Here is a 12,485-nt window from a genome sequence, read left to right as displayed (position 1 = left end):
TTGCTTTCTTTCAAGGAGGAAGCTCTAGGACCATCTATCTTAAGAAGTGATCATATAGAACTGGATCTCTGGATGGCCATGGCTGGTTTGGAACCATCGTTACCCAGGGCTTGGAACATTAGCATCTAATATCTGAACTGTCCTATGAGAGAGGCTACCATATTATCCCTGTTTTGAAGATCAGGAAACTGAGTCTCAGAGAGATGAAGTTATCTTATTTTTTCCAGTGTGACTCCTGAGTAAGATAAATGAAACACAAGCTTTATACATTTAATGCCCATTCTATTATTTATTAGAATTCTCTTAATCTGAATGATGTCCTAGCTCCAAGATGAAATTGATGGTTGTTTGTAGGTAGATGATGCAGTAAAGGATAAAGAGCATGAATGATGGAGTCTAGGGTCACTGGCTGTGTGATCTCAGACATATATAACTCTCCTGAACCTTTTCATGGCTTTTTAAAAATTCCACGGACTAAAGGTTTGGTTTTCAGTGCATGGCACTGGAGGGAGATGGCAGAACTTTTAGGAGGTGAGGCCTAGTAGGAGAGAGTTAGGTTGCTGGTGTATGCATGCTTTCTTTTTGTTTCACCCTTCTCTCTCAATGTCTCCTTCCTTTTTTGAGAAATAGTCTCACTATGTAACTCTGGCTGACCTGCAACTCTTTATGTACACTAGGTTGGCCTTGAATTCACAGAGATCAGCCTGCCTCTGCCTGGAAATAACGGCATGTGTCATCATGGCTGGCATTCTCTCTGTATCGTATGATGTGAGCAGTCTTTTCTGCCATAGGCTTCCACTATTAGTTCTGCCCAGAGGTCATGAGGCCAAGTGACCATATAGACTGAAATCTCTGCAACTGTAAGCTACACAGGTCTTTACTCCTTTAAATGAATTATTTCGGGGATTTATTATGGTGATGGAAAGCTAACAGACACAAACTTGGTTATAGAAAACCTTGGATGGGGCTGGAGAGAAGGCTCAATAGTTAACAGCACTGATTGCTCTTTCAGAGAACCAGGGTTCAATTCCCAGCATCCACATGGTACCTTACAACTGTCTTTAACTCCAGTTTCCAGGGCCTCCTTCTGATCTCCATGGGTACCAGTCATCTCTCTCTCTCTCTCTCTCTCTCTCTCTCTCTCTCTCTCTCTCTCTCTCTCTCTCTCACACACACACACACACACACACACACATACACACACACACATACACACACACATACACACACACACACACACACACACACGCACGCGCATGCACACATCACATACAATGATAAATAAATAGATAAAATAGATAAATAAGATATCATATAAAAATAAAGTTCTGAAGTGTTGGGGAATATTATTTTAAGGTGTGTTACTTTTGTTTATGTTGCGTTTGTTTAACTCTGCGAAGCTATGTTATTTTGCCTGTCTAAAACACCTGATGGTCTAATAAAGAGCTGAATGGCCAATAGCGAGGCAGGAGAATGGATAGGTGGGGTTGGCAGGCAGAGAGAATAAGTAAGAAGAGAAATCTGGGAGGAGAGAGCTAGGAGTGAGAGGAGGAGAGAACAAGGAGAGGAGGACATCAGGGGCCATCCACCTAGCTACACAGCAAGCCATAGAGTAAGAAAGAAAGAAAGGTATACAGAAATAGAAAAGGTAAAAGCCCAGAGGCAAAAGATAGGATCATTTAAAATTAAGAAAAACTAGCCAGAAACAAGCCAAGCTAAGGCTGAGCATTTATAATTAAGAACAAGCCTCCGTGTGTGATTTATTTGGGAGCTGGGTGGTGGGATCTCCAAAAGAGCAAAAACAACCAACAACACAGAAGCCTGGTCCTCCTGGCAGACCTCTGTAATCATCATCGGGCCTGTTGTGTGACAATATTAAAAAGCAGTGTGTATTGGCATGGGGCTGTATCCCCTAGATGGGAGGGGTGCCTTGGTCTCATTTGCTTCCTGTCATGAGAGCTTGCAGCAGAACTCTTTTAGCTGGCACCCAGGGGTCATAGGGAAGATAACTGAATTCAAAACAGGTTTCTCACACAGACTCTATACCTAGACTCCAGATGGGCTCAGAGAGGTTCATCACTTCTCAACTGCCTTAAAGACAGCTGCTTAAGCCCAATGTGGTGGCACATACCTTTATTCCTAGCACTAGAGAGGCAGAGTCAGGTGGGTCTCTATGAGTTCGAGGCCAGCCTGGTCTACATAATGAGCTCTAGGACAGTCAGAGCTACATAGAGCGGTCCTGTCTCAAACAAACAAACAAACAAACAAACAAACAAAGATAGCTTCTTGATTTGTATTATATTTATAAACATTAGAGTTTGTGTATGTACCCTGGTGGAGGTCAGAGAGCAGCTTGTGGGATTCATCTCTCTCCTTCCATCAAATGAGTACCAGGAATTGAAATCAGGCCATTAGACTGGACGGCAAGTGCCTTAAACTCTCCGAACCATCTTGATGGTCCTTGCTGTTGCTGCTTCTTGAAATATTTTAGTTTTACCATTTTAAAATTCTCCGCATACATGTGTCTGTTTGTGGCCATGTGCATGTGAGTGCACGTGTCCTACAAGGCCAGAAGTATTAGGTACCCTGGGGTTGGAGTTATAGGGGGTTACCAGCTGCCCTATGAGGGTGCTGGGAACCAAACTCAGGTCCTCAGGAAGAGCAAGCAGCACGTGCTCTTAATGGCTGTGCCATCCTGCTGGTCCCAGCTGCTTGCCTCTTGATGCAATGTTTGGTCACCAGTGCTGACTGCAAATCAGTATTGTCCAATAGAACTGGAGTTGATGACAGATGTGTTATCCACTAAGCAGCTGAACACCTGAAACACTGCAAATGTGACCCAGAAACTGCATTCAATGATACATGTGGCTGCTGGCTACGACACTGGACAGTGGAAATGTTTCCATCATTGCAGAAAGTTCTGCTGGAGAGCACTGCTTCTCTGGAAAGCAGCCCTGAGCTATAACTGTAATTGATTTGGAAGCTGTTGGAGTGGGAAAACAGGCAGCTGGAAAAGGGAGTACTGAGAAGTAGGTCTGCACATGGGCAGTTGGAGCCCTATCAGCCCCCGGAGTTCTGGGAACCAGCAGAGTTCACACTTTAGGATCAGGCTGCCCCAAATGTCATGGAATTGGCCTATTTCTCCAATTTCCGCTTGTCTGGTTCCTGTGACTTTTGGGGCATGTCCACCTGTCCTGAACAAGAGGAGACACTGTGGCCCTAAAGGGTCTCAGTCACAGAGCAGGAACAGTCAATGCTGTCAGGGCCTACAGTATTGATACCCATGGGGTCCTGCTCCCGACCTCTGTGCTCTACTAGAGTGTTTTATATATGCCTTCAGAGGAATTGTCTCATATGTATTTTTTATTTCATTTAGACAAATGCCTTTATTCCATCCAGACTCTTCTACATTGCTTTTTCTGAATAGTATGTCTCAGAAATATTCCATTGGAGTCATTTTTTAAAAATTTTCTCTTCTTGGCTGTCTTTATTACAAAGAAGTTAGGCTGGAGAGAAAACGACCTTCAGGGGTTTGGTGAAAGAACACAACACCTCATGTTTAGCTTATAGATTTCAAAGGCAACCGTTGTTGAGACTGCAGTTTGCTCCAAGTCATTTCAGGATGGTGATTTTCCTGTTAAAAAACAAACAGCAGTTTGCTTGGTGATAAATTCAGGCAGTGTGTGGGCTGATTAGATAATGGAGTAGGCAATCAATGCATTAACCTCCCAGGATGACTACTGCGGCAGAAGGAAGCAGCCTCCGAGGCAAGGTAGCTCCCAGCATGGGTATCTGAGTTGGGAATTCAGTCCCCAACCTCACCAGTCAACAGTGTTACTTTTGATGCCTCTTGACCATCTTCTAGGTTCCTAGTTTCTTTTTCTTCTCCCTACCTCCATTCCAGCATCCCAGGGTGGCCCTGAAATTCCTATGTATCTTCTTGACCTTCTGAACGTATACCTTCACCTCCCAATAACTGGAATTGTAAGCCTTTACCAGCTTTCTCAGTTAAATAAGAATGCATTACGCATACTCCTCCTACCCTCCCCTGTTTCCTTGACTGTTCAGTCAGGGTAGCAATGGCTGTTGAGACTAGGCTGTGCCCTGCTTGAAGTTACACGAGTTGACACCCTATAAATTTGAGTTATGTCCTGTGTTTAGAACACTTGGGCCCTGTTGTGGCTTTTTAGTCACCCTGTGGCCTCTTCAAAATCACCCCCTCCCCATTGCCATGATCCTTTCATGCAGCAGTCATGAGCCCCAACATTGCTTTGTGGGAATGACTTGAGGTTGTCTAAGAATTAAACCTTTTTTCTTGCATCCTCACTCACAGCCCAATGAAGGTCATTAGCCCGGACCTCACATCATCTAGTTCTGGTGTTTCTAGGACCCAGGGAATAGAACAGAAAGGAAGACTGTGTGCAGGTTTATAATGAGTTCTATTGGTATCTCATTGGCCAAAGCCATTCATGTGACTCATCTACCCCAAGCACAGTATGGCAGCTGGGAAAAGGACTAGAAATGGGAGCTCACAGCACTAAGGAGGGACCGGCTGTTCCTTCCCTCCCTGTGGTTAGTAGATGAAGACGGCTTGGAGCAGCTGCTGTCCACTGAGCCTCCTAGTTGGTTTCAGAGTACTTGGCGCCTACACTCTTGCCAGAAGGAGTGATTGGCTTTCCATTCTTTCTTTTCTAGCTTCTTTTAGAAATGGAGGCCTTTACCTCAGGGATAAGGTAGGTAGGAGTGAGGATGGGTCTGTGGTCTTTTATTCTCTAGCAGTTAATATCAAACAAATGAAAGGTATTCATGCATGTAATTGAAGAGTCAAGTGATCAGGAATAGGATGTAGCTCAGTTGGTAGTGGGCTTGCCTAGCACACACGAAGCCCTTGAGTCCAGTTCCATCCTCAGCATCTGTAATCCCAGTACATGGGAGGCAGAGGTAGGAGGATCAGAAGTTCCAAGGCATTCTTAGCTACATAGTGAGTTCAAGGTCAATGGGAGCTGCTTGGTCACGTGCTCATTTCACTTCTCCACAGAGGTTAAGAAGTTGGTAGACTGCCTAGTGCTATGACAGACAGTGGGACAAGGAGACTCACACAAAGACCAGGGCAGTCCATCCCAGGCTCCAAGGAGAAAACATAGTCCCCCTTGAGGCACCGGGTAGTTGGGCACTATTATGGTGAGCAAATGTATGGTGTGGTATGGGAGAGAGAGACAGAATGGTTCATATCCTGTGGACAGGGGCATATCTGAAGAGGTGAAAGTGGTGAGGAGCGGGCTGAGGTGGGTGGCCTGATCGCCACCCAGGGCCATGGTGATGTTTCATCCTGGGTTGATGCTGGGGCCCATGTCTAGGCTCATGGCCCTGAAACAACCTTGGTCTCTGTTGATGTCCATGGCTCCTGATATCACCACAAAGACTGAGAGGATAGGGCTGTACAGAGTTGACTCCACCCCTCACTGGCTGCAACGTTAGGGAGAACTGGTCCTGCCCCTCACTGGCTGAAGGGCTAGGAAGAGCAGGTCCTACATCTTGCCTGGGCAGCACTATAGAGCTGACTCTGTTTGCAGGGCCAGGGGGAACAGGTGAGATGGCCCTGAGGGCATGAGAGCGGGACAGCTGATCCCATCCTCCTCGTCTGCCATGTGGTGGCATGGGTGAGGGAAAGATGCCTTCCACCTCCTCAGTGTTTCTGCCACACTGCATACTCCAGGCTAGTTGCCCCTCTAGCTTCTGAGTGGTTCTCCTGTTTCTGCTTCCCAGCTTGCTATATAAGTGGGATTACCTACACATCCAGCTTTTTCCATGGGTTCCAGGCATGGCTGGAGCTTGGGTCCCCGCTTGTGTGGAACTAATACCTTTACCTGGTGAGCTATCTTAATTTGGTTTCTAAGGTATGTTTTATTTTTGACACATCATATTTGTTAAGTATTTAAGGAGTATAATATGATAGTTCAGTATATGTGTAAATATGTACTGACTGATTGGGGATAATTTCTATGTTCTAAAATATTTATCATTTTTATGAGTTGGAAACCTTCATACTTTTCTAGCTCTTTTGAACTACATCATGTAGTCTAAGTGACATTTGGGTATGGTGGAGGTGTATGTGGGGGAATAATTTATGTGGATCTTCACCTAGAGGGTCTGTTAGTTATTTTTCTCATCACTGGGACCAAAATACCTGACATAAACAATGGAAGGGAGGAAAGGGCTATTTTGGCTCACGGCTTCAAAGGGTCACAGTCCATCATGGTAGGAAAGGCATGGCAGAGCAGCAGCATGGTGGCAGGAAGCTGTGCCAGAGTCCCTGACATGGTAGTCAGCCCAGCAAATAAGTATAGCCTTCAAGCCCACCCCTACTGGGCTACCTCCACCAGGTTGGCCCCAGGTTCCATATGTACCACAACCCACCAAAAGAGGTTCAAACACATGGACCTATGGGGGACATTTTACATTCAAACCAAATCAGGGAGTTTTGTGTAGAAGAGATTATAAGAAAGCAAGGGTGAGTAGGGAGCTACTGAAAAACTCAATTTGAAACAGATAGTCGCATTTGGATAGTATGGAGGTTTGAACGACAATGGCCCCCATAGGTCATATGCTTGAATACTTGGTCCCCAGTTAGTGGAACTGTTTGGGAAGGATTAGAAGGTGGGGTCTTGTTGGAGGAGGTATGTCAGAGGGTAGGCTTTAAGGTTTGAAGAGCTCACAGGAGGCCCAGTTTTGCTCTTTCTCTGTCTGCAGTTGGTGGATCAGATGTGAGCTCTCAGCTACTTACCCAGCATCATGCCTGTCTACCTGCTGCCTTACTCTCTGACATGATGATCATGGACGAGCAATGTGAAACTATAAGCAAGCCCCCAATTCAATGCTTCCTTTTATAAAATGTCTTGATCATGGTGTCATCTTACAGCAGTAGAATAGTAACTAAGGCAGGTAGGGTGGCAGGGGTGTGATGTGAGATCTAAGCAGAGCCAGCCAGATTTCCGATGGGTCGGTTGGAAAACTGCATGGGTTGTGTGGAACACCTAGAAAGATGGAGTTGTCATTTCTGCTCCATCTCTCACATCTGTCTTCTGTCCCCTGTTTCACTGCCACTTTCAGTTTCGGTCCCATTGATTCTCATCACTGTTATTTCCTTCAAACAGATCCTGTGGGAAGTGGGTTTGTTCAGTTCAGGCCTTTGTAAAGACTTGAAAGTTGCTCAGAGTCCAAAGTGTAATACTGAAAACCTGCTCCACTTCAAATACGACTTGTCTCCTCTGAAATTCAGTCAGAAATTAATTCTTAATATGAGATATTAAGAGATATTGGTGCTATCAGAGTCCCCCAAAGACCACCAAGAGACTGAATCTGATGTAAAAGCAGAGTCTTTGTATTGTGACGAGTTAACTCAGGACTCTTCATCCGTCTGACGCAGCAGCAGAGCAGGAGAGACTCTGAGTAGCAAGGAGGCAGGTTTTTTTTTTTTTTTTTTTTTTTTTTTTTTGTTTTGTTTTTCGAGACAGGGTTTCTCTGTGTAGCTTTGCGCCTTTCCTGGAGCTCACTTGGTAGCCCAGGCTGGCCTCGAACTCACAGAGATCCACCTGGCTCTGCCTCCCGAGTGCTGGGATTAAAGGTGTGCGCCACCACCGCCCGGCGGAGGCAGGGTTTTTAAAGCAAAGTGGTCTTATGGTCTTCAGACTCAGGATTGGTTTATGTGTGTGGCAATTGTGTTGGTAATTTTTAATTGGCTAGGGTTTCCTGGGAGTTACAGTTACCATTTTGGGACAGGGCCTGGACAAGTCCCAGGCTTTGTCCTTGAGCTGCCATGGAGGCTGACTGGCCCAGCACGTACTGACTGTGGGGGCTCCTCAGTGGCCCAGGCTCTGTCCTTGAGCTGCCGTGGAGGCTGGCTGGCCTAGCATGTACTGACTGTGGGGGCTCCTCAGTGGCCCAGGATCTGTCCTCAACTCATGCACATAGCTCTAAGTAGGTGAGGGGTCCCAGACAGTAAACAATTGACTGAACCTTGAGCAGTCAGAGTACGTGCAGAAAGGGAGCTACTGCAAGGACTATGTCTTTTGTTCACAGCCCTCCCAGAAACTGCTTGCTCAAGTCTCAGGAAACTGAAATTGTGGCCTGATCTCTGAAGGAAGACTGAGCAGCCTGCTTGGTCCTTTCAATTGGAACCTTAGAGAGATGGTTAGGACTCTGAATGGATTAGATAATGCAAGTTCACTCTAAGCCCAGTTTAGCTAGGTCTCATGTACATTCAGTGCATTTCCCCATGTGGCTCCATCACTGCTTCAGGATCCTGTCAGCAAGAGTATCACCCAATTCCCAGTCCTGGCAAACTCTAAGCCATTTTCTAGTTCAGTGGATTTACCTACTTTGAACATTTCATATCAATGGAATCATTCAGTCTCTCTCTCTCTCTCTCTCTCTCTCTCTCTCTCTCTCTCTCTCTCTCTCTCTCTCTCTGTGTGTGTGTGTTCTATCTTGCTTCTGTTATTGATATAACAGTTTTGAGGTTTCTGTTCCACTTATCTTCCCAGTACTGGGTCTTCTTATGTTCCACAATTGGCTCTCTTTCCTTTTAGTCTTTGTAGCCTTCCTAAATGGTTCCTTTTACTCACATAAAATATACCCCCACAAATAGACCCACAGTTGATGAGTTTCTGCCTTGGCCTCAGAGTTCTCTTTCAGTTTTTCAGCAAATGCCCATCCAGCCACTCTGCAATCCCAGGCAATGGAGACAGACACTTATTGGTGGTAATATTAAGGCAACTCCATGTAGTTAAAAGGGAGGTTTATTTTGTGGGGTAACTTACAAGTAAAGGGATAGGTTACAGGGTCTGGGAAAGGTGTATCACAGTCTGGCGGTGTTCTCTGGAGAACTCTGCTCGGTCTACCTCCAGCATCCAGGATCCAGGAACCTAGAGCCGGCACATCTGGATCTCAGGTCTTAAGGGCTCCTGTCTCGGCCCCACCTCATAGGCGTGACAGTTACTGGAAGCCTCAATGGGGTTAGTACTTCCAGGTCAAAGCTGGAACAGCTACCCACTACAGAGACTCAGTCTCCCAAGCCAGAAATCTGGGGCTCACTCAAATCTTTTCGTGCATCTACAGATGAGTGTAGCACAGAGACAAGAGCTCAGAGAGACTCAAAACACAGATCACCCTTCACTCCTGATGTGGCCTCATTTGCCAGCTTTGGGCAACTTCCTCTGATTTCATTTCTCTATCTGGGCAATAAAGAACTGCCCTTAAGAGGCGCGCTCGGGTCCAATCATGTAGTGTACATGAAGTGCTCAGCACACAGCATCACCAATCTCACATTTCCTACCTCGGTTTCCTGCTTTGTCTTTCTGATAGATGACCACAAATGCAACGGCTTCAGCCACACAGACATATCCTCTTACACTTCCTGAGGGCGTGAGTCTGCATCGAGTCACCCAGGGTTAAAATCAAGGCCTATGAAAAGTTTCATTTCTTCTAGAAGTCTAATTTCTGGAGGCTGCAGGTGGCTGTCCTTCACTCTTTCTGGTCATGTCTTAGACTTCTGCTTCTAATGTTCTTTTTTTCACTCCAACCCAGCAGCCTCTCTAATTATGATGCCTGTGATGACACAGCACACGCGGAGAATACAGGACCACACCTCCCTTTATGAGATCTTCCACTTCATCGTACCTGCCAAGTCTCCCATTGCTATGTAAAGGAATTGGACAAGTGCCTCAGACTAGGAAGTACTACCACAGCATCTCTGAGGTCCGTGTCAATGTCCCCATTACCTGGGCTTTTCCCATCAGTGCCTAGGGCTAGCCCTCTCCAGCTCTAACTACTTCCCATTCTGTTCCCTTACTACTATTATTATCTCTTGCTCATTTTTCTATTATTATTATTATTATTAATATTACTTTTTGAGACAGGGTCTCTCTACATAGTCCTGACATCCTGGACCTCACTCTTTAGACCACGTTGGCCTTGAAGTCAGAGACCCACATGTCTCTCCCCAGTGCTGAGATTTAAGGCCTGCACCACCACTTACAGCTCTCTTGCTCCTTCTGGACAACAGAATTGAAGAAGTTTCTGCCAGAGCAATCCTGAGCAGCTTTTAGCACCCTGGTCCTTCTCCACGTGGAGCTAAAGTCCTAAAGGCCATCTCTATGCAGACACGTTTGGCTGTCTGTTCCAGACCATAAACATCTGTCTAATCTCAGGGTTGAAAACTGATCTGGATGTAAGGGAGACGGAGGGAGGAGGATCAGGAGTTCAAGGTCATCCTCTGATCCATAGAAAATGTGGTGTCAGACTGGGCTACACGAAACTCAGCCACAAACCCCCATAAAATTAAATATATATATATATATATATATATATAAAATGCTACCAGGCTATGCTGGCTAGTTTTATGTCAACACAAGCTTTAGTCGCCAGAGAAGAGGGCCCTTCAATTGAGAAAATGGCCCCTATAAGATCAGGCTGCAGGAAAGCCTGTAGGGTATTATTCCTCTCCCCTTGGTTTTTGAGACAGAGTTTCTCTGGGTAGCCTTGGCTGTCCTAGAAGTCACTCTGTAGACCAGGTTGGCCTTAAATTCACCTGCTTCTGCCTCCCAAGTACTGGGATTAAAGGCATGTGCCACCACCGCCCAGCTGTAGGGCATTTTCTTAATTAGTGATTGATGAGGGAGGGCCCAGGCCATTGTGGGTGGTGCCATTCCTGGGATGGTGGTCCTGGGTTCTATAAAAAAGCAGGCTGAGGAAGCCATGAGGGACAAGCTGTAAGCAGCATTCCATGGCCTCTGCATCAGCTTCTACCCCCAGGTCCTGAGTTCCTGTCCTGACTTCCTTCAGTGAGAACTAAGTAAGCTAAATCAACCCTTTCCTCCCCAACTTGCTTTTTGGTCATAGTGTTTCATCACAGCAGTAACAGGTAGATGGCCCCATACTCCTTGGTGGGAGTTCCTGACTCTCTACTGCCTGGCCATACACTTGCCTATCTGAAAGGTGTGGAATGTTATCCTAATTACCATGGTTCTGATAAGCAGTTGGATAATTCATAACAGTCTTGTAAATATTCTACATGCTTCCACATTGTGATAAATGTATTGGTTCTGTTTTTTTTTCCCTTTGAGGCAAGGTTTCATACAGCCTAGGCTTGTTTCACACTCACGTAGCTGAGGATGACCTTGAACTCCTGATCTTCCCGCCTTTATCTTCCAGTGCTGGGGTTACAGGTGCACACTACCGCACCTTATTTATGGAGTGTTGGGGACAGGACCCAGGGCTTCATGCATGCTAGGCAAGCAAGCTCACAACTGAGCTCCATTTCTGGCCCTGTGGTAGGATGTGCAATATGAACCAGTTTCTGCACCTGGTTCTCAAATGAACTCCTGAAACTCTGATAGGAAATAGCTCTAGGAGAATATTAATTCTAATGCTTGGGCTTTGATCCTCGTGGTATGGGGTTTTTTAAATCCCTTGGAATTTCCTGCCTACGATCATCTCTTGATCTAGTGAAGCAACTCTTGGTAGGCTCTAGATGGCCTTGGTTTGGGAGCTTGCTGCTGGCAGAAACAAGCATGCAACTAAAGCTGTTGCAGCAAAATGGAATCCCTTAGGTCAATCTCTACAAAGCAAATGTTTCTTCAACTCTGACATCACTTTGGTTATTAGTCATTGTGGTAGAGGGTATTGTTTCAAAATATCTGACTTGACCCTCCTTTTTCACCTTAAATCTTCCCTTTGTCCCAAACTCTGTGAACATGGGCACAGTTTACTATGGCACAAATATTGCCACTGCCCTGCTGTCTTTTACAGATGCCTCTAGCAGTGCATACACACAGTGATTAAAATAGTGCACACGTTTGTGTCCCTGCCTAGAATGCAAGTTCCCTAAAAGAAGGGACTATGGTGTAGCAAAGTGGAAGGGATACTCAATATATTCAATCATCATTTGCTGAGAAACGGATAAGCAATGGGTGCACTCTATCACGAATTATCCTAGGAACAAATTACAGGTGGGCATGAGGTGTCCAGAAACTAAGAGTGGACAGGGAAAGATTTCTCCATATGTGGAAGTTTTATATTCTGGACGCCCTCCCTTTGACATTTTATGGCATTTTAAAAAGAGGAAATGTGTAATATAAATATTGACTATTTACTGTGCAGTCAGCACTGTGTTTTATAGGCACTGCTCAATGGTCTTCGCAACAGCAGTGAAGGGAAATCATTAAAACTCATTTCAATGAGCAAAGAGAAGCCCCGGGAGAGGAGGGCAACCAAGTCAGCAGTGGTGGGATGGCATGGCAGCATCTCTAAGGCAGGTCTAAAAAACTGTCCTCTCAGCTCAGCACCTGCTGGTGGTGCTGCTGCTGCTGCTGCTGCTGAGACAGGCTTTGGCTTGTTTCTGTCTGAGTCACATTAATTTTCATCATCGAGGCGCTAGACTTTCTAAGAAAAAGGAGAAAGACCAAACACTGGCAATTTTAGTCATG

The sequence above is a fragment of the Peromyscus maniculatus genome, chromosome X (assembly GCF_049852395.1).
Source record: "Peromyscus maniculatus bairdii isolate BWxNUB_F1_BW_parent chromosome X, HU_Pman_BW_mat_3.1, whole genome shotgun sequence".
Classification (NCBI taxonomy): Eukaryota; Metazoa; Chordata; class Mammalia; order Rodentia; family Cricetidae; genus Peromyscus; species Peromyscus maniculatus.
Note: the sequence above shows the minus strand (reverse complement) of the source record.